At 46.6% G+C, this 26,289-nt stretch overlaps 1 pseudogene; it reads right to left on the bottom strand.

The window, feature by feature from the left end:
- The window catches only part of LOC124021819, a 30,506-nt pseudogene extending 7,698 nt beyond the window's left edge, over window positions 1–22,808 (bottom strand).
- Between the last annotated feature and the right edge of the window lie 3,481 nt (window positions 22,809–26,289).

The raw sequence follows: 26,289 nt of genomic DNA, 5'->3' as shown, positions 1-26,289 counted from the left end.
AATGGGACTGACTGGTGAGAGTTCCAGGCCTTTAGCACAGGGGTCCTGTTCAGTCCTGGGGGGTTGGGGGTTTTGTGGGTGTTGCTCCTCTTTGGGGCACTGCGTCACCGTGGGAACCTTGGTCTTGGGGACCTCCTGCTGGGTGGTGAGGTCTTTACGGGGTTTGGGGAGGGGGAGGGGCTTATCTTCCTCTCCTTTAGTGAACCTCTCATAAGGCAGGATAAGCCTGGGGAGAGAGAGAAGTATTATCAATCAATATCAGCCATTAAACATCAACAGTTATTATACAGATACCCCAGGTAATGAGAGAGAGAGACAGAGAGACAGAGAGACAGAGAGACAGAGAGACAGAGAGAGACAGAGAGAGAGAGACAGAGAGAGACAGAGACAGAGAGACAGAGAGACAGAGAGAGAGATGGAGAGATGGAGAGACAGAGACAGAGACAGAGACAGAGACTGAGTCTCAGCTGACACCATTTAAGTAACTGATTATATCTATAGACACACATTTAACCTAACACTGACACCCAGCCATAGAGTCCTAACACTGACACACTGACACCCAGCCATAGAGTCCTAACACTGACACACTGACACCCAGCCATAGAGCCCTAACACTGACACACTGACACCCAGCCATAGAGCCCTAACACTGACACACTGACACCCAGCCATAGAGCCCTAACACTGACCTACTGACACCCAGCCATAGAGCCCTAACACTGATACACTGACACCCAGCCATAGAGTCCTAACACTGACACACTGACACCCAGCCATAGAGCCCTAACACTGATACACTGACACCCAGCCATAGAGCCCTAACACTGACCTACTGACACCCAGCCATAGAGCCCTAACACTGACACCCAGCTGTCATGTCTTTGGCTATGCCGGATTAAGTGATATGACATGCTATTCTATAGAATAATTTCTCCGTAATTAATATTACCTTATTGAGCTAATCATGTAAATGTAATTAACTAGAGAGTCGGGCACCACAAAATAATATTTATAGAGCTGTTATCTTCCGAATAAACTCTTAAAGACCTAGTAATATTTTACATCAATAGCAGTCAATATTAATCGGCACCTTAATTCAGTCTCATCTGAAAGTTGTAAATTCTTGATTATCTGCACGAACCCTGGCTAACAAGTTGAACCAGCAATACAAAATTGGGTTTAATTATTTATTTACTAAATACCTAACTAATCACACAGAATTACACACACACATAATTAATCAACTTGATTACAAATTACGTCATAAAGGAAATCGTCCCTAGCGGGCGGAACAGATATGACAGCTGGTTACACAAAATAAAAGGGGCTGGGTTTGAGTGAACGAGCGGGAAGACTGAGGAACAAAGGGCGAAGCTGTGCTATCGTAAATACAGTATCTTAGGCATTCTAAATTACCGCCCATTTGGAAAAGGAAAATGCAATAAATATTTACTCTGAGCTGCGCTTCGGTAGGTTGGTGGTAGATGGAAGGCCGTGTTGCCAAACCGAGTCCTTTGAAGAATGTCTCTGGTTGTCAATTGGATACGTTGTAGTAACGTCGTTGGGTGATAGACAGGTTACTCTGTCTGTTCCTTCCTAACCCTCGTTTGCAGCAGCTGTTGCTAACTCAACGGCTAGGAGGTATTACTTCTGTAGTGAATAAGAGTTCAAAGTTCATACCATTCGCAACCAAAGCTCACGCTGATGTTGGCTTCGTTCTGTAGTTATTATCTGAACCATTCTGACATCGGACCGTCGTCCTCACGTCCTCGGAACAGGAGGTTATATTGTCGTCAAGGGCTTATATAGGAAGGGAGAGGAGGGCGTGTTTGAAAAGTTTTATAGCCCATGTCCCTTCACAGGGGCAGGCCACTGATTGAGCAAAGCCCTATCTTATGAAAACCCAAATCTCTAGAAGCTTCTCTTTTAGAAGCTAAAATCGATTTCATCCCATGACAAATAAGTTTTGTTGAACGTTACTCAAAGTAACACGGTTCTACTCAAAACGCTGCAGAGCAAAGACAATCAGTTAATGAACACAATGACAAAGTTGGATGACAAATCAGCAGAACTCATTGAAGTCGCTGACCAAATGAATGATGAGAGAACTCAGGTGATGAAGATGGAAATATTGATTTCTAAGCAAGTGGAGGAAATCTCATCACTGACTCTCTCGCTCCGTACTTAATGCCTCTATCTGCAAACAATGACAGATAAGTTTGAGACCAAAAGGAGCAAGTGTTACACTCATGTGTCCAAAATCTGTATTCTAAGCACTCAAGTGGACTCTGCAATGCAGCAGAATACCACCCTTAGGGACCATCTGGAGGAAGTCCAGAATGGTCACGCTCTACAGCGTGACTACCAATACAAGCACCCGGAGCCCTGTACTCACAAGAGTAAAGACGATAGGTTTCAGACCTTGCCTCCGTCATGTGTCCCTCAGTCTTCTCCTCTTGACCATTCGGCACTGAGTAATATTGCGCCTCTTGGCCAACAACAAGGATTGGCTTCTCCTCGAGCTTTGAAATGAGAATTCAGTGGTTCCGCGACTCGCAAACACGATAGCTCACAGGCTAACACGGTCAAACAAGCTAGTAACGAACACCCACAAGCTTAATATCATAGGCTTCGTTCAGCTTCCTTTGGCCTACTCACTGAAACAGGCATGGAAGACCTGTTACCTTTTAAACAGATGTTCCTGTCGAACATGTATCCTACCTTTATTACCTACTTGGGCCCTGACGCCCACGTTGGCTTGCCTATCTTACAACTCAGAGAGCTTGCAAGCACAGCCTTTGAGGCATCAAAAGTTCACAACGCTAAGAGCCCTGACCACTCGGTTTTGAAGTTTCACTCCAGTCAGAGTGTGCATTATCAGGTATTGGAGCGTTGAGAGATGACACACAACAACAGTTTCTACCACGAAACCATGATTCCAATAACCTCCGCGGTCTAAATAACTGTAAAGTACGTCTCCATCAACATGACTACCGCTAAAATCGACCTGTTCGCTACGTTCCTGCACCCAACTCCCAAAAAGTGTCAGAGCACAAGGATAACAAAGGGGTGAAGGATGATCAAAACATAGACTAATGTTCTCCAGAAGTTCCACTACGGGAAGAACTAAAGCGAGAACAATTTGAGAAAAGGGTGAAAGATAAGTCACAAGGACTAGACGGGGAATTACCGGACACCAGGTCCGCAGGAATTAACACCCATAGCAAGGATGTTAAAGTTCAAATTTCTCCCGCTCTCATTCAAGACCCTTCCAGGGCCCGCTTGATCAAGAAACAAGCCCCCGTCTATAGACTCTGATACAAAGGTTGTGAAGAAAAAGGTAAAAGGCTTCGTTAAAGCCAAGCCCACTCAAAATCGGAAAAGTCAATCTGCTTCCACCTTGAACAGAAATGGCACATTACGAAGTTGCGAATGACCACTCCACTTTGTGGGGAACATGTCCACTAACCATGAATCTAAACGCACATACCTGGAAACAGTCCTGGAGTACTGCTTAACTTGTCATGCGCTAATTGTTTTGGGTGCGACAATATCACTCATCTCTCAAACATTGTTTGATGATCTTAAAAGGGCTTTGAAGCCAGCTAAACGTTGGTTAAAAGTGGAACGATGCGACGCTACACTTCGAGGGGTCACTCAAACTACCTTGCCTCTCACATTGAGAGTCATGCTGAAACTACACTTCAAGGACGTATCGCTCGTTCACCCTGTGTATGTTACCAGCCTCAAAACTGTAACCCTGCTACTTGGAGCAGACTTGATGGATCGGTTACTCCCATTGCTGGACTGGAAAACCAACGAGGTATGGTCACAGTCTACAGTGCCTCCTCCACTGACCACACTGCCTTCCCTAACGCTAGCTGCAATGCAGTCATTAATGAGGGTATCTGTCGAAAGCACCCCTTGGTAAAAATATGTTTAAAAACCTCTTGGGGCAGAATCCAATCCAAGGAGATATTACGATATCTCTACACATTCCATCAGCCAACCTGCTTGCATTATTTTCATGATTTCTACTAATAACTGGTCTGAGACTGTATCCTCCACGGTACCAACTATAGTACTAATAACTGGTCTGAGACTGTATCCTCTATATGGTACCAACTACAGTACTAATAACTGGTCTGAGACTGTATCCTCCATGGTACCAACTACAGTACTAATAACTGGTCTGAGACTGTATCCTCTATATGGTACCAACTACAGTACTAATAACTGGTCTGAGACTGTATCCTCCATGGTACCAACTACAGTACTAATAACTGGTCTGAGACTGTATCCTCTATAACTGGTACCAACTACAGTACTAATAACTGGTCTGAGACTGTATCCTCCATGGTACCAACTACAGTACTAATAACTGGTCTGAGACTGTATCCTCCATGGTACCAACTACAGTACCAATAACTGGTCTGAGACTGTATCCTCCATGGTACCAACTACAGTACTAATAACTGGTCTGAGACTGTATCCTCCATATGGTACCAACTACAGTACTAATAACTGGTCTGAGACTGTATCCTCCATGGTACCAACTACAGTACTAATAACTGGTCTGAGAATGTATCCTCCATGGTACCAACTACAGTACTAATAACTGGTCTGAGACTGTATCCTCCATGGTACCAACTACAGTACTAATAACTGGTCTGAGACTGTATCCTCCATGGTACCAACTACAGTACTAATAACTGGTCTGAGACTGTATCCTCCATGGTACCAACTACAGTACTAATAACTGGTCTGAGACTGTATCCTCCATGGTACCAACTACAGTACTAATAACTGGTCTGAGACTGTATCCTCTATATGGTACCAACTACAGTACTAATAACTGGTCTGAGACTGTATCCTCCATGGTACCAACTACAGTACTAATAACTGGTCTGAGACTGTTCTCTAATATGTACCATACTGTATAATCATTCTCTGCCTGTCATGAGAACGGTTCTCCTAATATGTACCAACTACAGTACTAATCATTCTCTGCCTGTCTGAGTCAAAATGTTCTCCTAATATGTACCAACTACAGTACTAATCATTCTGAGACTGCCTGTCATGGTACCAACTAAGTACTAATCATTGGTCTGAGATGTACCAATCCACAGGACCAATCATTCTCTGCCTGTCATGAGTCAAAATGTTCTCCTAATATGTACCATACTGTATGAATCATTCTCTGCCTGTCATGAGTCAAACGGTTCTCCTAATATGTACCATACTGTATGAATCATTCTCTGCCTGTCATGAGTCAAAATGTTCTCCTAATATGTACCATACTGTATGAATCATTCTCTGCCTGTCATGAGTCAAAATGTTCTCCTAATATGTACCATACTGTATGAATCATTCTCTGACTGTCATGAGTCAAAATGTTCTCCTAATATGTACCATACTGTATGAATCATTCTCTGCCTGTCATGAGTCAAAATGTTCTCCTAATATGTACCATACTGTATGAATCATTCTCTGACTGTCATGAGTCAAACGGTTCTCCTAATATGTACCATACTGTATGAATCATTCTCTGACTGTCATGAGTCAAAATGTTCTCCTAATATGTACCATACTGTATGAATCATTCTCTGCCTGTCATGAGTCAAAATGTTCTCCTAATATGTACCATACTGTATGAATCATTCTCTGACTGTCATGAGTCAAAATGTTCTCCTAATATGTACCATACTGTCAAATCATTATTACTCCCATCTCAGTATTTGCCATTCATTAATACAGTACAGTTAGAGTACATTTCATAGTGTCTGTGTACACAGGTGTAGTAGGGGACATGTTTAATATAGACTTTCATAGTGTCTGTGTACACAGGTGTCTAGGGGACATGTTTAATATAGCGACCTTTCATAGTGTCTGTGTAAAGGTATAGTAGGGGACATGTTTAATATAGCTCCCTTTCATAGTGTCTGTGTATACAGGTATAGTAGGGGACATGTTTAATATAGAGTACCTTTCATAGTGTCTGTGTATACAGGTATAGTAGGGGACATGTTTAATATAGAGACCATTCATAGTGTCTGTGTACACAGGTATAGTAGGGGACATGTTTAATATAGAGACCTTTCATAGTGTCTATGTATACAGGTATAGTAGGGGACATGTTTAATATAGAGACCTTTCATAGTGTCGTCTGGTGCAGGTTGCAGCGCTGGTGCTTCCTGGGTTTCCTCCTAACTCGTCATAAACATGTTTCCACTGTCGGCGCAATGTGATCTGATGACACAGGGGGACAATGACAGGGTTAGAAAACAGTTGGACCCTAACATATAGCATAGCTAGCATATTAGCATATTGAAACTCTTAAAACTCTGGGGGCGGTATTTCATTTTTGGATAAAAAACGTTCCCGTTTTAAACAGGATATTTTGTCACAACAAGATGCTCGACTATGCATATAACTGACAGCTTTGGATAGGAAACACTCTGACATTTCCACAACTGCAAAGATATTGTCTGTGAGTGCAACAGAACTGATGTTACAGGCGAAACCCAGATAAAAATCCAATCAGGAAGTGCCCCCTATTTTGAAAGCGCTGCATGCCAATGACTCTTTATATGGCTGTTAATGGGCTACGCATGAGCTTACGCTTTCTACGTATTCCCCAAGGTGTCTACAGCATTGTGACTTATTTTTACGCATTTATGTTGAAGAATAGCCGTAAGGGACCACATTGAGCAAGTGGTCACATGATGGCTCCCGCAGAAAATCTTGCGTAAAGTACAGAGGTAGCCATTATTCCAATCGCTTCTAATGAGAAATCAATTGTCCCGGTGGATATATTATGGAATAGATATGTGAAAACACCTTGAGAATTGATTCTAAACAACGTTTGCCATGTTTCTGTAGATATTATGGAGCTAATTTGGAAAAAGTTTGGCGTTGTAGTGACCGCATTTTCCGGTCGATTTCTCAGCCAAACGTGAAGAACAAACGGAGTTATTTCGCCTACAAAAATAATATTTTTGGAAAAAAGGAACATTTGTTATCTAACCCATTGCTCCATTTAAAGGGATATCAACCAGATTCCTTTTCCTATCACTTCCTCAAGGTGTCAACAAGTCTTCAGACATAGTTTTATTTTGAAGAATGAGCGTGAACGACCACATTGCGTAAGTGGATAGGTGGGGGCTCTCAGAGTGAGTTGTGCGCAAAAGTGAAAGGCGGCCATTGTTACTCCCGGTCCTAGTGAAAAGCCAACTTTTCCAGCTTGATATATTATCGAATAGATATTTGACAAACACCCTGAGGATTGATTATAAAAAACGTCTGACATTTTTGTGGACATTATGTGGATTTTATGGGTAAAATTTGGAATTTTTGTCTGCGTTGTCGAGACCGCTCTTTCTGGTGGATTCCTGGGCATAACGCACCAAACTAAGGTATTTGAGGTATTCTAAGGTATACGAGGTATTTGGATATAAAAAATATCTTTATGGAACAAAAGGAACATTTGTTGTCTAACTGGGAGTCTCGTGAGTGAAAACATCCGAAGATCATCAAAAGGTAAACGATTAATTTGATTGCTTTTCTGATTTTCGTGTCCAAGTTACCTGATGCTAAGTGTACTTATTGTTTTGTTGAGCGATCGATGAACTTACACAAACGCTTGGATTGCTTTAGCTGTAAATCATAATTACCTGAGACGACAGGTGGATTAACAAAAGGCTAAGAGGCTGTGTTTTGCAATATTGCACTTGTGATTTCATGAATAAGAATATTTTCTAGTAATATTATTTGACTGTGGTGCTATGCTATTCAGCGTTGCTGATGACAATTATCCCGGATCCGGGAGGGGTGGTTCAGAGAGGTTAAGGGTAGAGAAAGCTTGTTGGACACTAAGAAAGCTTTGTTGTAGAGTGTTTAACACTAAATCCAGGGAGGGGCCAGCTGAGTATAAGACTGTTTCATCTGCATATAAATGGATTAGAGAGCTTCCTACTGCCTGAGCTATGTTGTTGATGTAAATTTAGAAGAGTGTGGGGCCCAGCATTGAGCCTTGGGGTACTCCCCTGGTCACAGGCAGTGGCTGAGACAGCAGATTTTATGACTTTATACACTGCACTCTTTGAGAGAGGTAGTTAGCAAACCAGGCCAAAGACCCATCAGAGACACCAATATTCCTTAGCCAGCCTCCCAGAATGGAATGGTCTACCATATCAAAAGCTTTGGCCAAGTCAATAAAAATAGCAGCGCAATATTGCTTAAAATCAAGGGCAATGGTGAAATCATTGAGGACCTTTAAGGTTGCAGTGACGCATCCATAACCTGAGTGGAAACCAGATTCCATACCCGAGAGAATACTATAGACATCAAGAAAGCCAGTCAGTTGATTGTTGATTAAGTTTCTCCAACACTTTTGATGAACAGGGCAAAATAGAAATAGGCCTTTAACAGTTAGGATCAGCTTGATCTCCCCATTTAAAAGGACGAGCTGTGGCTGCCTTCCAAGCAATGGGAACCTCCTCAGAAAGGAGAGACGGGTTAAAAAGGTCAGAGATAGGGCTTGGTGATGATAGGGGCAATGGGAACCTCCTCAGAAAGGAGAGACAGGTTAAAAAGGTCAGAGATAGGGCTTGGTGATGATAGGGGCAATGGGAACCTCCTCAGAAAGGAGAGACAGGTTAAAAAGGTCAGAGATAGGGCTTGGTGATGATAGGGGCAATGGGAACCTCCTCAGAAAGGAGAGACAGGTTAAAAGGTCAGAGATAGGCGTGGCGATGACAGTGTCAGAGGAAACACTGAGGGAAAACATAAAGCTATACAAACCCTTTATTACACCATGATTTAGACGGAGAAATCACTTACCAGATCATATCCTCCAAGGGTCTCTGCTGCTTGAAACATGTTCCAAAGGTTTACTGTTAGAGGGACAATAATAGTGAGATCAATAAGACAATAACACCAAGACAAACCCAGTTGTAATGTTCTGTCTATACAACGATCAATAAGACAATAACACCAAGACAAACCCAGTTGTAATGTTCTGTCTATACAACGATCAATAAGACAATAACACCAAGACAAACCCAGTTGTAATGTTCTGTCTATACAACGATCAAGAAGACAATAACACCAAGACAAACCCAGTTGTAATATTCTGTCTATACAATACAGTCAGTCAGTCAGTCAGTCAGTCAGTCAGTCAGTCAGTCAGTCAGTCAGTCAGTCAGTCAGTCAGTCAGTCAGTCAGTCAGTCAGTCAGTCAGTCAGTCAGTCAGTCAGTCAGTCAGTCAGTCAGTCAGTCAGTCAGTCAGTCAGTCAGTCAGTCATCACAGTACAGTCATTCAAAAGTCGGTCGATTTAAGATTTTTGAAATATCAAGTCACTTCAGTTACATGAAAGTCAGGAAAACCTGTTTTTAGTACAGTATTAATAACATATTAATTACAATGTACAGGACAATTCCATACTGTAGTGTCTGTCAATGACATTCTGTAAAGTCAGTCAGGAATATTACTGATGGACTCCAGAGGATCAATCTGGCTTTCATCAGTCAGTCATTCCATCAGCATTTGTCATGGTGGCCTCCTCTCTCTTATTCTACCCCCATATCCTCAGTCAGTCTCCTCCTCTCTCTCAAACCTCCAGTCAGTCAGTCAGTCCTCAGTCAGTCTCAGTCATTCTACCCCCATCATCCTCAGTCTCAGTCAGTCCTCCTCTCTTTAAGATTTTTGAAATCCTCACTCCTTACCTGTTTTTAGTACAGTATTAATAACATATAATTACAATGTACAGGACAATTCCCATACTGTAGTGTCTGTCAATGACATTCTGTAAAAGGATATTACTGATGGACTCCAGAGGATCAATCTGGCTTTCATCTCAAACCTCCTCCCTTCCTTCTCCCCTATTGTATCCCCTCTCATATCCTCCCTCTCCTCCTCTCTCTATTCTACCCCCATATCCTTCTCTCCTCCTCTCTCTCAAACCTCCTCCCTTCCTCTCCCTATTGTATCCCCATATCCTCCTCTCCTCCTCTCTCTTATTCTACCCCCATATCCTTCTCTCCTCCTCTCCCTTATTCTATCCCCATATCCTTCTCTCCTCCTCTCTCTTATTCTACCCCATATCCTTCTCTCCTCCTCTCCCTTATTCTACCCCCATATCCTTCTCTCCTCCTCTCTCTTATTCTACCCCCATATCCTTCTCTCCTCCTCTCCCTATTCTACCCCCATATCCTTCTCTCCTCCTCTCTCTTATTCTACCCCCATATCCTCCTCTCCTCCTCTCCCTTATTCTACCCCCATATCCTTCTCTCCTCCTCTCTCTTATTCTACCCCCATATCCTTCTCTCCTCCTCTCTCTTATTCTACCCCCATATCCTTCTCTCCTCCTCTCTCTTATTCTACCCCCATATCCTCCTCTCCTCCTCTCTCTCTTATTCTACCCCCATATCCTTCTCTCCTCCTCTCTCTTATTCTACCCCCATATCCTTCTCTCCTCCTCTCTCTCAAACCTCCTCCCTTCCTCTCCCCTATTGTATCCCCATATCCTTCTCTCCTCCTCTCTCTTATTCTACCCCCATATCCTTCTCTCCTCCTCTCTCTCAAACCTCCTCCCTTCCTCTCCCCTATTGTATCCCCATATCCTCCTCTCCTCCTCTCTCTTATTCTACCCCCATATCCTTCTCTCCTCCTCTCTCTCAAACCTCCTCCCTTCCTCTCCCCTATTGTATCCCCATATCCTCCTCTCCTCCTCTCTCTTATTCTACCCCCATATCCTTCTCTCCTCCTCTCTCTCAAACCTCCTCCCTTCCTCTCCCCTATTGTATCCCCATATCCTCCTCTCCTCCTCTCCCTTATTCTACCCCCATATCCTTCTCTCCTCCTCTCTCTCAAACCTCCTCCCTTCCTCTCCCCTATTGTATCCCCATATCCTCCTCTCCTCCTCTCTCTTATTCTACCCCCATATCCTCCTCTCCTCCTCTCTCTCAAACCTCCTCCCTTCCTCTCCCCTATTGTATCCCCATATCCTCCTCTCCTCCTCTCTCTTATTCTACCCCCATATCCTTCTCTCCTCCTCTCTCTCAAACCTCCTCCCTTCCTCTCCCCTATTGTATCCCCATATCCTCCTCTCCTCCTCTCTCTTATTCTACCCCCATATCCTTCTCTCCTCCTCTCTCTCAAACCTCCCTCCCTTCCTCTCCCCTATTGTATCCCCATATCCTCCTCTCCTCCTCTCTCTTATTCTACCCCCATATCCTTCTCTCCTCCTCTCTCTCAAACCTCCTCCCTTCCTCTCCCCTATTGTATCCCCATATCCTCCTCTCCTCCTCTCTCTTATTCTACCCCCATATCCTTCTCTCCTCCTCTCTCTTCAAATCCCATATCCCTTCCTCTCCCCTATTGTATCCCCATATCCTCCTCTCCTCCTCTCTCTTATTCTACCCCCATATCCTTCTCTCCTCCTCTCTCTTATTCTACCCCCATATCCTTCTATCCTCCTCTCTCCATCCTCCTCTCTTATTCTACCCCCATATCCTCCTCCTCCTCCTCTTATTCTACCCCCATATCGTCCTGTTCTGCTCTGCTCTGTTCTGCTCTGCTCTGTTCTGCTCTGCTGTGTTCTGCTCAGCTGTGTTCTGCTCAGCTGTGTTCTGCTCAGCTGTGTTCTGCTCAGCTGTGTTCTGTTCCCTTCTGCTCAGCTGTGTTCTGCTCAGCTGTGTTCTCTCCTTCTGCTCAGCTGTGTTCTGCTCAGCTGTGTTCTGCTCAGCTGTGTTCTGTTCTGTTCTGCTCAGCTGTGTTCTGATCAGCTGTGTTCTGTTCTGTCTCTGCTCAGCTGTGTTCTGCTCAGCTGTGTTCTGCTCAGCTGTGTTCTGCTCAGCTGTGTTCTGTTCTGTTCTGCTCAGCTGTGTTCTGCTCTGTTCCGCTCTGCTGTGTTCTGCTCAGCTGTGTTCTGCTCAGCTGTGTTCTGTTCTGCTCTGCTCAGCTGTGTTCTGCAAAGTCTGCTTGTTCTGCTATCCTCAGCTGTGTTCTGCTCAGCTGTGTTCTGCTCAGCTGTGTTCTGCTCTGTTCCGCTCTGCTGTGTTCTGCTCAGCTGCTCAGCCCTGTTCTGCCTGCTCTGCTCAGCTGTGTTCTGCTGAGTTCTGCTCTCAAACCTCCTCTGTTCTGCTCTGCTCTGCTCTGCTGTGTTCTGCTCAGCTGTGTTCTGCTCAGCTGTGTTCTGTTCTGTTCTGCTCAGCTGTGTTTTGCTCAGCTGTGTTCTGCTCGGTTCTGCTCAGCTGTGTTCTGCTCAGCTGTGTTCTGCTCAGCTGTGTTCTGTTCTGCTCTGCTCAGCTGTGTTCTGCTGAGTTCTGCTCTGTTCTGCTCTGCTCTGCTCAGCTGTGTTCTGCTCAAACTGTGTTCTGCTCCCTGTGTTCTGCCAGTTCTGTATCTGTTCTGCTCTCTCTCCTCTCTCTGTGTTCTGCTCCCAGTTCCTTCTGCTCCTCCTTCTGCTCAAACTGTGTTCTCTGCTCTCCCTATTGTATCTGCTCAGCTGTGTTCTGCTCTGTTCCGCTCTGCTGTGTTCTGTTCTGCTGTGCTGCCACATGTTAGCATAGTTGTTCCTGGACTCAATGCAGGGCTGATCCCATGTTGACACAGCAGCACCTGACCCTGGTGGCCTGACAGACAGACTGACAGCATCTAGTGAGAAAACAGAGGTGTTGGCTCCAGAAAGATCCTCTCCCCTATTGTAGAGGCAGTAAAAGAAGGAGGCTTCTACTTACTCTGTTTGAAGCCCAGGTAGGGGATCCTTCTCTATGGGCGTCCTCCTCTCCTTCATGTATTTATACAGAGCTACTAGGAAGGCCTGTTCATCAGGAGGACACTCCTCACCTCCTCCCCCTGTTCCTCCTTTAGAGGAGACCCTCTTACAGCAGCTGCTGCCTCTACTGATTCCTTTAGGCCACCTGGACAGCACTGCCTTGGACTCAGGCTTCACCTGAAGACACAGAGGACAGAGAAGGATATGAGAACAGAGAAGGACATGAGGGCAGAGGAGGACATGAGGGCTGGACATGAGGGCTGAGATGGACATGAGGGTAGAGATGGACATGAGGGCAGAGATGGACATGAGGGCAGAGATGGACATGAGGGCAGAGATGGACACTGTGTTCTGCAGAGATGGACACGAGGGCAGAGATGGACATGAGGGCAGAGATGGACATGAGGGCAGCTGAGATGGACATGAGGGCAGAGATGGACATGAGGGCAGAGATGGACATGAGGGCAGAGGTGGACATGAGGGTAGAGATGGACATGAGGGCAGCTGTGTTCTGAGATGGACATGGGCAGAGATGGACATGAGGGCAGAGATGGACATGAGGGCAGAGATGGACATGAGGGCAGAGATGGACATGAGGGCAGAGATGGACATGAGGGCAGAGATGGACATGAGGGCTGAGATGGACATGAGGGCTGAGATGGACATGAGGAGCAGAGGAGGACATGAGGGTAGAGAAGGACATGAGGGCAGAGATGTGGGCAGAGATGGACATGAGGGCAGAGATGGACATGAGGGTGAGATGGACATGAGGGTTCTGAGATGGACATGAGGGTAGCTGGACATGAGGGCTGAGATGGACATGAGGGCAGAGATGGACATGAGGGCAGAGATGGACATGAGGGCAGAGGGACATGAGGGCAGAGAAGGACATGAGGGTGTTTGGACATGAGGGCAGAGAAGGACATGAGGGCAGAGATGGACATGAGGGCTGAGATGGACATGAGGGCAGAGATGGACATGAGGGCAGAGATGGACATGAGGGCAGAGAAGGACATGAGGGCAGAGATGGACACAGGGCAGAGATGGACACGAGGGTGAGATCTGACACAGGGTGAGATCTGACACAGGGCAGAGATGGACACAGGGTAGAGAAGGACATGAGGGCAGAGATGGACATGAGGGCAGAGATGGACATGAGGGCAGAGATGGACATCAGGGCAGAAAGGACATGAGGGCAGAGAAGGACATCTGCAGAGATGGACATGCTGTGCTGAGATGGAGCATAGGGCAGAGAAGGACATGAGGGCTGAGAAGGACATGAGGGCAGAGATGGACATGAGGGCAGAGATGGACAGAGGGCAGAGAAGGACATGAGGGCAGAGAAGGACATGAGGGTAGAGAAGGACATGAGGGCAGAGATGGACATGAGGGCAGAGATGGACATGAGGGCAGAGAAGGACATGAGGGCAGAGAAAGGACATGAGGGCAGAGATGGACATGAGGGCAGAGATGGACATGAGGGCAGAGAAGGACATGAGGGTAGAGAAGGACATGAGGGCAGAGATGGACATGAGGGCAGAGATGGACATGAGGGCAGAGATCCTCATGAGGGCAGAGAGACCCTCTTGAGGGCAGAGATGGACATGAGGGCAGAGATTTGGGCCAGATGGACATGAGGGCAGAGAAGGACATGAGGGTAGAGAAGGACATGAGGGCAGAGATGGACATGAGGGCAGAGAGGACATGAGGGCAGAGATGGACATGAGGGCAGAGGGCAGAGGACATGAGGGCAGGGTGGGCAGAGATGGACATGAGGGCAGAGATGTGGGCAGAGATGGACATGAGGGCAGAGATGGACATGAGGGCAGAGATGGACACGAGGGAGAAGGACAGAGATGGACATGAGGGCAGAGATGGACATGAGGGCAGAGATGGACATGAGGGCAGAGATGGACATGAGGGCAGAGATGGACATGAGGGCAGAGAAGGACATGAGGGTAGAGATGGACATGAGGGCAGAGATGGACATGAGAAGGACAGAGGGTGAGAAGGACATGAGGGTAGAGAAGGACATGAGGGCAGAGATGGACATGAGGGTAGAGAAGGACATGAGGGTAGAGAAGGACATGAGGGTAGAGATGGACATGAGGGCAGAGATGGACATGAGGGCAGAGATGTGGGCAGAGATGGACACGAGGGCAGAGATGGACACGAGGGTAGAGAAGGACATGAGGGTAGAGAAGGACATGAGGGCAGAGATGGACATGAGGGCAGAGATGGACATGAGGGCAGAGATGTGGGCAGAGATGGACATGAGGGCAGAGATGGACATGAGGGCAGAGATGGACATGAGGGCAGAGATGTGGGCAGAGATGGACATTAGAGCAACGGACATCAGTGCCCGACCTCACTAACGCTCTGAATGGAAGACATCTAGTGGAAAGAGTGGAGGCTGTTATAGCAACAAAACAATTTAAACCTGCAAATTTAGTTAACCTCTAACGACTCCCCATCCCCCATGAGGGAGCGTAATCATCGGCTGACACTAATTAGCATAACGCAACGGACATAAATATTCCTAGAAAATATTCCTATTCATGAAAATCACAAATGAAATATATTGAGACACAGCTTAGCCTTTTGTTTATCACCCTGTCATCTCAGATTTTCAAAATATGCTTTACAGCCAAAGCTAGACAATAATTTGTGTAAGTTTATCGATAGCCTAGCATAGCATTTTGTCCAGCTAGCAGCAGGTAACTTGGTCACGGAAATCAGAAAAGCAATCAAATTAAATAGTTTACCTTTGATGAGCTTCAGATGTTTTCACTCACGAGACTCCCAGTTAGATAGCAAATGTTCCTTTTTTTCCCAAAAGATTATTTTTGTAGGCGAAATAGCTCCGTTTGTTCTTCACGTTTGGCTGAGAAATTCCCCGGAAATTGAAGTCACGAAAACAGCGAAAAATATTCCAAATTAGCTCCAAAATATCGACAGAAACATGGCAAACGTTGTTTATAATCAATCCTCAAGGTGTTTTTCAAATATCTATTCGATAATATATCCATCGGGACAATTAGTTTTTCAGTAGGACCGATTGGAGTAATGGCTACCTCTGTATTTTACGAGAAATCTCTCTGGGAGCATCAGGTGACCACTTGCGCAATGTAGCCGCTTACGTGTATTCTTCAAAATAAATGCGTAACACTACATCACAATGCTGTAGACACCTTGGGGAATACGGAGAAAGAGTAATCTGGTTGATAGCCCATTCACTGCTCAATAGGGATGCATAGGAACTCAGCGCTTTCAAAACATGAGGCACTTCTGGATTGGATTTTTCTCAGGCTTTCGCCTGCAACATCAGTTCTGTTATCGCTAATGCTATCGCTGTTGTTATTGCCATGGTTTACGTTATTACTATCATTATCGGTATTCTGCCCTACCAAGCAAAAAGGCAGTAACTGCTCATTTGGTCGAAAATGAGTTGATATATTTTTTTGCTACATTAAATACATGCTTAATCATGTGGACAAGTATCCTGCCTCTATTATATTGCGTTTTGGAGAAAATGGAGGTCATGTTAGCAGTAACTGCATAGAGCTACTGTGAAACCAAGGTAAATAAAAGCCATTTTTCTCAGTTCCACGCTATGAGGAATTGCCTTTTTGCTTGGGAGCTGAATGGGAGTGAAGGACAATATGTGAAACTCCCCTGGTACACTGTTTATGAGCAGGGGTGAAGGAGGTGAAGTGAAACCCAGCCGGCTGATAGTTTGTTCATTTTATGAGCTGAATGGGACAAAATGTGAAGCTCCTCCGGTACACTGTTTATGAGCAGGGGTGAAGGAGGTGAAGTGAAACCCAGCCGGCTGATAGTTTGTTCATTTTATGAGCTGAATGGGACAAAATGTGAAGCTCCTCCTGTACACTGTTTATGAACAGGGATGAAGGAGGTGAAGTGAAGCCCAGTGGAACTGTATCTGTGAGCTGGCTGAATGTGGAACTGTATCTGTGAGCCGGCTGAATGTGGAACTGTATCTGTGAGCCGGCTGAATGTGGAACTGTATCTGTGAGCCGGCTAAATGTGGAACTGTATCTGTGAGCCGGCTAAATGTGGAACTGTATCTGTGAGCCGGCTAAATGTGGAACTGTATCTGTGAGCTGGCTGAATGTGGAACTGTATCTGTGAGCCGGCTGAATGTGGAACTGTATCTGTGAGCTGGCTGAATGTGGAACTGTATCTGTGAGCTGGCTGAATGTGGAACTGTATCTGTGAGCCGGCTGAATGTGGAACTGTATCTAAGAGCTGGCTGAATGTGGAACTGTATCTGAGCCGGCTGAATGTGGAACTGTATCTAAGAGCTGGCTGAATGTGGAACTGTATCTGTGAGCTGAATGTGGAACTGTATCTGTGAGCTGGCTGAATGTGGAACTGTATCTAAGAGCTGGCTGAATGTGGAACTGTATCTAAGAGCCGGCTGAATGTGGAACTGTATCTGTGAGCCGGCTGAATGTGGAACTGTATCTGTGAGCCGGCTGAATGTGGAACTGTATCTGTGAGCTGGCTGAATGTGGAACTGTATCTGTGAGCAGGCTGAATGTGGAACTGTATCTGTGAGCCGGCTGAATGTGGAACTGTATCTGTGAGCTGGCTGAATGTGGAACTGTATCTAAGAGCTGGCTGAATGTGGAACTGTATCTGTGAGCCGGCTAAATGTGGAACTGTATCTGTGAGCTGGCTGAATGTGGAACTGTATCTGTGAGCCGGCTGAATGTGGAACTGTATCTGTGAGCCGGCTGAATGTGGAACTGTATCTGTGAGCTGGCTGAATGTGGAACTGTATCTGTGAGCCGGCTGAATGTGGAACTGTATCTGTGAGCCGGCTGAATGTGGAACTGTATCTAAGAGCTGGCTGAATGTGGAACTGTATCTGTGAGCCGGCTGAATGTGGAACTGTATCTGTGAGCCGGCTGAATGTGGAACTGTATCTGTGAGCCGGCTGAATGTGGAACTGTATCTGTGAGCTGGCTGAATGTGGAACTGTATCTGTGAGCCGGCTGAATGTGGAACTGTATCTGTGAGCCGGCTGAATGTGGAACTGTATCTGTGAGCTGGCTGAATGTTAAACTGTATCTGTGAGCCGGCTGAATGTGGAACTGTATCTGTGAGCCGGCTGAATGTGGAACTGTATCTGTGAGCCGGCTGAATGTGGAACTGTATCTGTGAGCCGGCTGAATGTGGAACTGTATCTGTGAGCTGGCTGAATGTGGAACTGTATCTGTGAGCCGGCTGAATGTGGAACTGTATCTGTGAGCCGGCTGAATGTGGAACTGTATCTGTGAGCCGGCTGAATGTGGAACTGTATCTGTGAGCTGGCTGAATGTGGAACTGTATCTGTGAGCCGGCTGAATGTGGAACTGTATCTAAGAGCTGGCTGAATGTGGAACTGTATCTGAGCCGGCTGAATGTGGAACTGTATCTGTGAGCCGGCTGAATGTGGAACTGTATCTGTGAGCCGGCTGAATGTGGAACTGTATCTGTGAGCTGGCTGAATGTGGAACTGTATCTGTGAGCCGGCTGAATGTGGAACTGTATCTGTGAGCCGGCTGAATGTGGAACTGTATCTGTGAGCCGGCTGAATGTGGAACTGTATCTGTGAGCTGGCTGAATGTGGAACTGTATCTAAGAGCCGGCTGAATGTGGAACTGTATCTGTGAGCCGGCTGAATGTGGAACTGTATCTGTGAGCCGGCTGAATGTGGAACTGTATCTGTGAGCTGGCTGAATGTGGAACTGTATCTGTGAGCCGGCTGAATGTGGAACTGTATCTGTGAGCCGGCTGAATGTGGAACTGTATCTAAGAGCTGGCTGAATGTGAAACTGTATCTGTGAGCCGGCTGAATGTGGAACTGTATCTGTGAGCCGGCTGAATGTGGAACTGTATCTAAGAGCTGGCTGAATGTGGAACTGTATCTAAGAGCCGGCTGAATGTGGAACTGTATCTGTGAGCCGGCTGAATGTGGAACTGTATCTGTGAGCCGGCTGAATGTGGAACTGTATCTGAGCCGGCTGAATGTGGAACTGTATCTGTGAGCCGGCTGAATGTGGAACTGTATCTGTGAGCCGGCTGAATGTGGAACTGTATCTAAGAGCTGGCTGAATGTGGAACTGTATCTGTGAGCCGGCTGAATGTGGAACTGTATCTAAGAGCTGGCTGAATGTGGAACTGTATCTGTGAGCCGGCTGAATGTGGAACTGTATCTAAGAGCTGGCTGAATGTGGAACTGTATCTGTGAGCCGGCTGAATGTGGAACTGTATCTAAGAGCTGGCTGAATGTGGAACTGTATCTGTGAGCTGGCTGAATGTGGAACTGTATCTGTGAGCCGGCTGAATGTGGAACTGTATCTGTGAGCCGGCTGAATGTGGAACTGTATCTGTGAGCCGGCTGAATGTGGAACTGTATCTGTGAGCCGGCTGAATGTGGAACTGTATCTGTGAGCCTGGCTGAATGTGGAACTGTATCTGTGAGCTGGCTGAATGTGGAACTGTATCTGTGAGCCGGCTGAATGTGGAACTGTATCTGTGAGCCGGCTGAATGTGGAACTGTATCTGTGAGCCGGCTGAATGTGGAACTGTATCTGTGAGCTGGCTGAATGTGGAACTGTATCTGTGAGCCGGCTGAATGTGGAACTGTATCTGTGAGCCGGCTGAATGTGGAACTGTATCTGTGAGCCGGCTGAATGTGGAACTGTATCTGTGAGCCGGCTGAATGTGGAACTGTATCTGTGAGCCGGCTGAATGTTAAACTGTATCTGTGAGCCGGCTGAATGTGGAACTGTATCTGTGAGCTGGCTAAATGTGGAACTGTATCTGTGAGCCGGCTGAATGTGGAACTGTATCTGTGAGCTGGCTAAATGTGGAACTGTATCTGTGAGCTGGCTGAATGTTAAACTGTATCTGTGAGCCGGCTGAATGTGGAACTGTATCTGTGAGCCGGCTGAATGTGGAACTGTATCTGTGAGCCGGCTGAATGTGGAACTGTATCTGTGAGCCGGCTGAATGTGGAACTGTATCTAAGAGCTGGCTGAATGTGGAACTGTATCTAAGAGCTGGCTGAATGTGGAACTGTATCTGTGAGCCGGCTGAATGTGGAACTGTATCTGTGAGCCGGCTGAATGTGGAACTGTATCTGTGAGCTGGCTGAATGTGGAACTGTATCTGTGAGCCGGCTGAATGTGGAACTGTATCTGTGAGCCGGCTGAATGTGGAACTGTATCTAAGAGCTGGCTGAATGTGGAACTGTATCTGTGAGCCGGCTGAATGTGGAACTGTATCTAAGAGCTGGCTGAATGTGGAACTGTATCTGTGAGCCGGCTGAATGTGGAACTGTATCTAAGAGCTGGCTGAATGTGGAACTGTATCTGTGAGCCGGCTGAATGTGGAACTGTATCTAAGAGCTGGCTGAATGTGGAACTGTATCTGTGAGCCGGCTGAATGTGGAACTGTATCTGTGAGCCGGCTGAATGTGGAACTGTATCTTTTATTGAATGTGGAACTGTATCTAAGAGCTGGCAGTGAATGTGGAACTGTATTTTCAATGATGGCTGAATGTGGAACTGTATCTAAAGCTGGCTGAATGTGGAACTGTATCTGTGAGCCGGCTGAATGTGGAACTGTATCTGTGAGCTGGCTGAATGTGGAACTGTATCTGTGAGCCGGCTGAATGTGGAACTGTATCTGTGAGCCGGCTGAATGTGGAACTGTATCTGTGAGCCGGCTGAATGTGGAACTGTATCTGTGAGCTGGCTGAATGTGGAACTGTATCTGTGAGCCGGCTGAATGTGGAACTGTATCTGTGAGTGAATGTGGAACTGTATCTAAGAGCTGGCTGAATGTGGAACTGTATCTGTGAGCCGGCTGAATGTGGAACTGTATCTGTGAGCTGGCTGAATGTGGAACTGTATCTGTGAGCCGGCTGAATGTGGAACTGTATCTAAGAGCTGGCTGAATGTGGAACTGTATCTGTGAGCCGGCTGAATGTGGAACTGTATCTAAGAGCTGGCTAATGTGGAACTGTATCTGTGAGCTGGCTGAATGTGGAACTGTATCTGTGAGCCGGCTGAATGTGGAACTGTATCTGTGAGCCGGCTGAATGTGGAACTGTATCTGTGAGCCGGCTGAATGTGGAACTGTATCTGTGAGCTGGCTGAATGTTAAACTGTATCTGTGAGCCGGCTGAATGTGGAACTGTATCTGTGAGCTGGCTGAATGTGGAACTGTATCTGTGAGCCGGCTGAATGTGGAACTGTATCTGTGAGCTGGCTGAATGTGGAACTGTATCTAGAGCTGGCTGAATGTGGAAACTGTATCTAAGAGCTGGCTGAATGTGGAACTGTATCTGTGAGCCGGCTGAATGTGGAACTGTATCTGTGAGCCGGCTGAATGTTAAACTGTATCTGTGAACAATGTGGAACTGCTGTGAGCTGGCTGAATGTGGAACTGTATCTGAGTGTAGCCAATGGTCTGAATGTGGAACTGTATCTGGAAGAGCCTGCTGAATGTTAAACTGTATCTGTGAGCCGGCTGAATGTGGAACTGTATCTGTGAGCCGGCTGAATGTGGACTGTAATTTATTTTACAGATGCTGTATTTTTACTAGGCAAGTCAGTTAAGAACAAATGGCTAAATGACAGCCTGGGAACAGTGGGTTAACTCCTGTTCAGGGGCAGAACCAGATTTGCTTGTCAGATGCTCGGGGATTCGATGCAACCTTTCGGTTAACCAACGCTGCTACCCTGCCTCTGTGAGCCGGCTGAATGTGGAACTGTATCTGTGAGCCGGCTGAATGTTAAACTGTATCTGTGAGCTGGCTAAATGTGGAACTGTATCTGTGAGCCGGCTAAATGTGGAACTGTATCTGTGAGCCGGCTGAATGTGGAACTGTATCTGTGAGTCGGCTGAATGTGGAACTGTATCTGTGAGCCGGCTGAATGTGGAACTGTATCTGTGAGCCGGCTGAATGTTAAACTGTATCTGTGAGCCGGCTGAATGTGGAACTGTATCTGTGAGCCGGCTAAATGTGGAACTGTATCTGTGAGCCGGCTGAATGTTAAACTGTATCTGAGCCGGCTGAATGTGAACTGTATCTGTGAGCTGGCTAAATGTGGAACTGTATCTGTGAGCCGGCTGAATGTGGAACTGTATCTGTGAGCAGGCTGAATGTGGAACTGTATCTGTGAGCAGAGACTGAATGTGGAACTGTATCTGTGAGCTGGCTGAATGTGGAACTGTATCTGTGAGCCGGCTGAATGTGGAACTGTATCTGTGAGCTGGCTGAATGTGGAACTGTATCTGTGAGCTGGCTAAATGTGGAACTGTATCTGTGAGCTGGCTGAATGTTAAACTGTATCTGTGAGCCGGCTGAATGTCAAACTGTATCTGTGAGCCGGCTGAATGTGGAACTGTATCTGTGAGCCGGCTGAATGTCAAGGTGTGTGTCGGTGTGAACATATCATTTTAAAGCTAGGTAGTTCAGTCCCAGAGTTAGTGTGTATAGTATATGACACACTGAGTGTATACCAATGGTCTGTATTATGTCATCAACCCAGGAAGAGAAGCTGCTGCGTTAGTAGTCTTGGGGATCCTAATCAATTACTGAATGAATGCTATACCTGTGGGCCCAGAGGAGAGACCAGTGCTAATGCTATTGCTATCAGATGCTGTACCTGTGGGCCCAGAGGAGAGACCAGTGCTAATGCTATTGCTATCAGATGCTGTTCCTGTGGGCCCAGAGGAGAGATCAGTGCTAATGCTATTGCTATCAGATGCTGTACCTGGGGGCCCAGAGGAGAGACCAGTGCTAATGCTATTGCTATCAGATGCTGTACCTGGGGGCCCAGAGGAGAGACAGTGCTAATGCTATTGCTATCAAATGTTGTACCTTGGCAGGGGCCTTGCCCTCTGTGTTGCACGTCTCCTTGCCTGCTGGTGTATTCTGGGAGTCGCAGCGTTGCGAGACCGACAGAAACACTTTTCCGAGGCCGAAACCTTCAGGTTGGGAGCTAGAGGAGAGAGAGAGAGAAAACACTGTTGTCAACAGAGTGGAGTCACAGTGGAGTCAGAGACACATAGACACTGTGGAGTCAGAGACAATATGGAGTCAGAGACAATATGGAGTCAGAGACAATATGGAGTCAGAGACACAGAGACACTGTGGAGTCAGAGACAATATGGAGTCAGAGACAATATGGAGTCAGAGACAATATGGAGTCAGAGACCATATAGAGTCAGAGACAATATGGAGTCAGAGACCATATAGAGTCAGAGACAAAGAGACACTGTGGAGTCAGAGACACAGAGGAGTCAGAGACACAGAGGCACTGTGGAGTCAGAGACAATATGGAGTCAGAGACCATATAGAGTCAGAGACAAAGAGACACTGTGGAGTCAGAGACACAGAGGAGTCAGAGACAATATAGAGTCAGAGACACAGAGACACTGTGGAGTCAGAGACAATATGGAGTCAGAGACAATATAGAGTCAGAGACACAGAGGAGTCAGAGATACAGACACAGAGACACTGTGGAGTCAGAGACAATATGGAGTCAGAGACACAGAGACACAGAGGAGTCAGAGATGCAGAACACACTGAGGAGACAGGGGGACAGAAACACACTGAGGAGACAGAAACACACTGAGGAGACAGGGGGACAGAAACACACTGAGGAGACAAGGGGACAGAAACACACTGAGGAGACAGAAACACACTGAGGAGACAGGGGGACAGAAACACACTGAGGAGACAGGGGGACAGAAACACACTGAGGAGACAGAAACACACTGAGGAGACAGAAACACACTGAGGAGACAGAAACACACTGAGGGGACAGAAACACACTGAGGAGACAGAAACACAATGAGGAGACAGAAACACACTGAGGGGACAGAAACACACTGAGGAGACAGAAACACAATGAGGAGACAGAAACACACTGAGGAGACAGGGGGACATAAACACACTGAGGAGACAGGGGGACAGAAACACATTGAGGAGACAGAAACACAATGAGGAGACAGAAACACACTGAGAAGACAGAAACACACAGAGGAGACAGAAACACACAGAGGAGACAGGGGACAGAAACACACTGAGGAGACAAGGGGACAGAAACACACTGAGGAGACAGAAACACACTGAGGAGACAAAGGGACAGAAACACACTGAGGAGACAGAAACACTGAGGAGACAGAAATACACTGAGGAGACAGAAACACACTGAAGAGACAGAAACACACTGAGGAGACAGAAACACTGAGGAGACAGAAACACTGAGGAGACAGAAACACACTGAGGAGACAGAAACACACTGAGGAGACAAGGGGACAGAAACACACTGAGGAGACAGAAACACACTGAGGAGACAAGGGGACAGAGACACACTGGGGAGACAGAAACACACTGAGGAGACAGAAACACACTGAGGAGACAGAAACTCTGAGGAGACAGAAACACACTGAGGAGACAGAAACTCTGAGGAGACAGAAACACACTGAGGGGACAGAAACACACTGAAGAGACAGAAACACACTGAGGGGACAGAAACACACTGAGGAGACAGAAACACACTGAGGAGACAGAAACACACTGAGGAGACAGAAACACACTGAGGAGACAGAAACACACTGAGAAGACAGAAACACTGAGGAGACAGAAACACACAGAGGTGACAGGGGATAGAAACACACTGAGGAGACAGAAACACACAGAGGAGACAGGGGGACATAAACACACTGAGGAGACAGAAACACACTGAGGAGACAGAAACACACTGAGGAGACAGAAACACACTGAGGAGACAGGGGACAGAAACACACTGAGGAGACAGGGGGACAGAAACACACTGAGGAGACAGAAACACACTGAGGAGACAGAAACACACAGAGGAGACAGAAACACACTGAGGAGACAGAAACACTGAGGAGACAGAAACACACTGAGGAGACAGAAACACTGAGGAGACAGAAACACACTGAGGAGACAAGGGGACAGAAACACACTGAGGAGACAGAAACACACTGAGGAGACAAGGGGACAGAAACACACTGAGGAGACAGAAACACACTGAGGAGACAGAAACACTGAGGAGACAGAAACACACGGAGGAGACAAGGGGACAGAAACACACTGAGGAGACAGAAACACACTGAGGAGACAAGGGGACAGAAACACACTGGGGAGACAGAAACACTGAGGAGACAGGGGGACAGAAACACACTGGGGAGACAGAAACACACTGAGGAGACAGGGGGACAGAAACACACTGAGGGGACAGAAACACACTGAGGAGACAGAAACACACTGAGGAGACAGAAACACACTGAGGAGACAGGGGGACAGAAACACACTGGGGAAACAGAAACACACTGAGGAGACAGAAACACACTGAGGAGGCAGAAACACACTGAGGAGACAGAAACACACTGAGGAGACAGAAACACACTGAGGAGACAGAAACACACTGAGGAGACAGAAACACACTGAGGAGACAGAAACACACTGAGGAGACAGGGGGACAGAAACACACTGAGGGGACAGAAACACACCGAGGAGACAGAAACACACCGAGGAGACAGAAACACACTGAGGAGACAGGGGAACAGAAACACACTGAGGAGACAGAAACACACTGAGGAGACAGAAACACACAGAGGAGACAGAAACACACCGAGGAGACAGAAACACACTGAGGAGACAGAAACACACTGAGGAGACAGAAACACACCGAGGAGACAGAAACACACTGAGGAGACAGAAACACACCGAGGAGACAGAAACACACCGAGGAGACAGAAACACACCGAGGAGACAGGGGGACAGAAACACACTGAGGAGACAGAAACACACTGAGGAGACAGGGGGACAGAAACACACTGAGGAGACAGGGGGACAGAAACACACTGAGGAGACAGAAACACACTGAGGAGGCAAGGGGACAGAAACACACTGAGGAGACAGAAACACACCGAGGAGACAGAAACACACTGAGGAGACAGAAACACACTTTAGAGACAGAAACACACTGAGGAGACAGAAACACACTGAGGAGACAGAAACACTGAGGAGACAGAAACACACTGAGGAGACAAAAACACACTGAGGAGACAGAAACACACTGAGGAGACAGAAACACACTGAGGAGACAGAAACACACTGAGGAGACAGAAACACACTGAGGAGACAGAAACACACCGAGGAGACAGAAACACACTGAGGAGACAGAAACACACTGAGGAGACAGAAACACACTGAGGAGACAGAAACACACTGAGGAAGACAGAAACACACTGAGGAGACAGAAACACACTGAGGAGACAGAAACACACTGAGGAGACAGAAACACACTGAGGAGACAAGGGGACAGAAACACACTGAGGAGACAGAAACACACTGAGGAGACAGAAACACACTGAGGAGACAGAAACACACTGAGGAGACAGAAACACACTGAGGAGACAGAAACACACCGAGGAGACAGAAACACA

Source organism: Oncorhynchus gorbuscha, unplaced genomic scaffold (assembly GCF_021184085.1).
Source record: "Oncorhynchus gorbuscha isolate QuinsamMale2020 ecotype Even-year unplaced genomic scaffold, OgorEven_v1.0 Un_scaffold_1228, whole genome shotgun sequence".
In the NCBI taxonomy this organism is placed as follows: Eukaryota; Metazoa; Chordata; class Actinopteri; order Salmoniformes; family Salmonidae; genus Oncorhynchus; species Oncorhynchus gorbuscha.
This window is presented reverse-complemented; position numbering and strand designations above follow the sequence as displayed.